Source organism: Apodemus sylvaticus, chromosome 20 (assembly GCF_947179515.1).
Source record: "Apodemus sylvaticus chromosome 20, mApoSyl1.1, whole genome shotgun sequence".
Taxonomy (NCBI): domain Eukaryota; kingdom Metazoa; phylum Chordata; class Mammalia; order Rodentia; family Muridae; genus Apodemus; species Apodemus sylvaticus.
Genome location: NC_067491.1, coordinates 62,283,760 through 62,287,673, shown reverse-complemented (window position 1 = coordinate 62,287,673; position 3,914 = coordinate 62,283,760).

Below are 3,914 nucleotides of genomic sequence, written 5' to 3'. Positions count from 1 at the left end.
AACCTGAAGGGTTCCACCCCATCAGAAGTGGTGCAGCATGGCCCTGCCCAGGCACTCATGCCTGTTGGAAGCCTCAACCTTCTTCTTTACTCTTTGGCTAATATCCACTTACAAGTAAGTATATACAGTTGTAGATTTGGTTTATTGCTAATATTATCTTAATGAGGTTCCCAAATTATAGGAGAATTTGCATGTCTAAGTGTGAGACACTGTCCTTCCTCCCAGATTGTGCTAAATGCTAAATAAATTTGCTGGTAGCAAATGACTGGACAGGGAGACAGAGGTGGGACTTTAGATTTCTCAGACAGTAGATCACTGAAAGAAGGAAGTTTTAGAATTGCCATGCTGTCACCTTTTCCTGGGACTAGATGTCCCAGACTAGGTTGGTACCCACTAGGGTCTTCCTCTTCTCTGTGCACAGGGTAGAGGGGAATATGGAGGGAGAGGGATTTGTAAGATCATAACTAGAAGAGGAGATGGGGGACTGCAGTCAGGCTGCAAAGAGATATTTTTAAAAGAATAAATTGAAGAAAAAATATTGCAATGCTGGGGAAGCAGAGGATGGAAAGGTCTCTCATTCTCATGAATTGATAGGTTTAATACAGTAAAAATGGGCATCTTACTAAAAGAAATCTACTGATTCAATGCAATCCCCATCAAAATAGCAACACAATAATTTACTGACATGGAAAGAGCAATGCTCAGTTTCACGTGGAAAAACAAAAAACCAGGATGAATGAAACAATTCTGAACAAGTAAAGACTTCTGAAAGAATCACCATCCCTGACCTCAAGCTGTACTACAGAGCAATAGTGATATAAATTGCATGATAGTGGACACAGACAGTCAGGTTAATCAACCGAATAGAGTCAAAGACCCAGAATTAAACCCACACACCTGTGGACACGTCTTTTGATAAAGAAGCCAAAACTATACAACCAAAATTGTAGCATCTTCAAATCAGACTGGCACTTAGCACCTCATTTTAAAACAGCAGTGGATTAAGTGAGGGATTGCTTGCTAGAACCCTTCCCCTCATGTCCAGATGCCTCTTGCTTGTTTGGCTAGGGCGAGATTTGGAGCAATAAACTTCTATTGAACTAGAAGAAGAGAGTCAAATTTGCAGAAGAATCTTTTACATAAGTAAACATGGATAAATTCACATAAAATTATATATGGATTCATGCTTACACATTCATATATCTCCATTATAACCAGTTGGGCCAAACTACATCCTTATCTCATAATTACACACACACACACACACACACACACACACACACACACACACATCTATACTTACAAATGCATTTGGAGCAAAAGATCAAGCACCAGCACAGAATGAACTCATTCATTCTGGATGAAAAATGAGCTCCAATCTTTATTGCATAGAGAAAGAAAAGCTTCTTCAAGTTTGTTGCTAAATGAATTTAACCCAAGTCCATAGCAGAAAGCTTTGTCCTCTTTAGTAAGACTAAGCTTGCCTTGCTATTAAGAAAATACCTGTTCTGTCCTGTAGTAAGGAGGGTCCTACCTGCTCCTTCCACTCTCTCTGTAGTTTCTTCGTTTTGCCTCTTTCTGTCTGCATTGTGCATATTGCTGTTATTTTATAAAGTTGCCTTATATTTAAGATATTAAACTCTACATTCTCCTTCTAATCTTGCTCCCTCCTCCTGCTCTGATGTAACAATGCTCTTACTTTCACTGTGTTTGTTACTTTTTATTTCACTCACTTTTTTATTAGATATTTTTTTATTCACATTTCAAATGTTATCCCCTTTCCTCATTTCCCCTCCAAGCCCCTATCCCATCCCTCCTCCACCTGCTTACTACCCCACCCACACCCGCTTCCCTATCCTGGCGTTCACCTATACTGGGGCGTGGAGCCTTCACAGAACCCAGGGTCTCTCCTGTCATTGAGGTCTGACAGGGCCATCCCCTTCAACATATGTGGCTGGAGCCATGGGTTCCTCCATGTGTACTCTTTGGTTGGTAGTTTAGTCCCTGGGAGTTCTGGGGGTGCTGGTTAGTTCTTATATTTGCTCCTCCTACAAGGCTGCAAGATCCTTCAGCTCCCTGGGTCCTTTCTCTAGCTTCTTCATTGGGGACCCTGTGCTTAGTTCACTAGTTGGCTGTGAGTATGCACTTCTGTATTTGTCAGGCACCTACAGAGCCTCTCAGGAGACAGCCATATCATCTTCCTTTCAGGAAGCACTTGCTGATATCCACAATGGTTTCTGGGTTTGGTGACTGTATGAGGGATGGTTCCCCAAGTGGGGCAGTATCTGGATGGCCTTCCCTTCAGTCTCTGCTCCACATTTTGTCTCTGTATCTCCTCCTGTGGGTATTTAGTTCCCCCTTCTAAGAAGTACTGAAGTCTTCCTTCTTCTTGAGCTTCATTTGCTCTATGAATTCTATCTTGGGTGTTCCAAGCTTCTGGGCTAATATCCACTTTTTAGTGAGTGCATGCCATGTGTGTTCTTTTGTGACTGGGTTACCTCACTCAGGATGATATTTTCTAGTTCCACCCATTTGCGTAAGAAATCCATGAATTTGTTGTTTTTAATAACTGAGTAGTACTCCCTTAGGCAAATATCATCTACAAATAGTGATATTCTGATATCTTCCATTCCAATTTATTTGCCTTTACCTTCTTTTGTTGTCTAATTGCTTTTGCTAGGTCTTTGAGTACTATATTGAACAGGTAGGGAGAGAATAGACAGCCTTGTCTAGTTCTTGATTTTAGAGGGAGTGCTTCAAGTTTCTCTCCATTTAGTTTGATGCTGGCTACTGCTTTGCTGTGTATTGCTTTTCTGTTATCAGGTATGGTCCTTGAATTTATGATCTTTCCAAGACTTTTATCATAAAGGGTATTGGATTTTGTCAAATACTTTCTCTGCATCTAATGAAATGGTCATGTGATTTTTTTCTTTGAGTTGTTTTATATAGTGAATTACATGTATCATGAAGGGGTGATGGATTTTGTCAAATACTTTCTCAGCATCTAATGAAGTTATAATGTGTTTTTTTTCCTTTGAGTTCCTTCATATAGTGGATTACATTGATAGATTTCTGTATATTAATACCATCCCTATATCCCTGTGATGAAGCCTACTTGATCATGGTGAATGATTGCTTTGATCATGGATGATTGGTAGGTAGATATTGCTTAAATTTGCTTTTGTCATGGAATGTTTTGGTTTCTTCATCTATGATGATTGAGAGTTTTCAAGTCGACTGAAGCCTTAGTTGATGTTTTTTGTTCTATTAAGGTCTGCATGATCTCTATCCAGGCTCTTTTGGCTTTCATAGACTTTTGAGAAGCCTGGTGTAATTCTGTAGGTCTGCAATCTTATGTTACTTGGCCTTTTTCTCTTACAACTTTTAATAGTTTCTTTGTTGTATATATTTAGTATGTTGATTATTATGTGATGAGAGGATTTTTCTTTTCTGGTCCAATCTATTTGGCTTTTTGTACATTTATGGCCATCTCTCGCTTTAGGTTGGGGAAATTTTCTTCTATGATTTTGCTTAAGACATTATTCTGGTCCTTGGAGTTGGGAATCTTCACTCTCTTCCTTTCCTATTATTCTTTTTTAATATAATTTTTAAAATTAATTATTTTTATACACTCCATATTTTATTCTCTACCCTGCCAACCCCTGTCTACCCTCCACCTGTTCCACATGCCATACCACTTCCCCTCCCCCTGTCTCCACGTGGATATCGCTAAACCCCACCTCACCTGACCTCTAAACTACCTGGGGCCTCCAGTCTCTTGAGAGTTAGGTGTATCACCTCTGACTGAACACAGACCTGACAGTCCTTTATTGTATGTGTACTAGGGGCCTCATATCAGCTGGTATATGCTGTCTGTTTGGTGGTCCAGTGTTTGAGACAATCCGGGGGTCCAG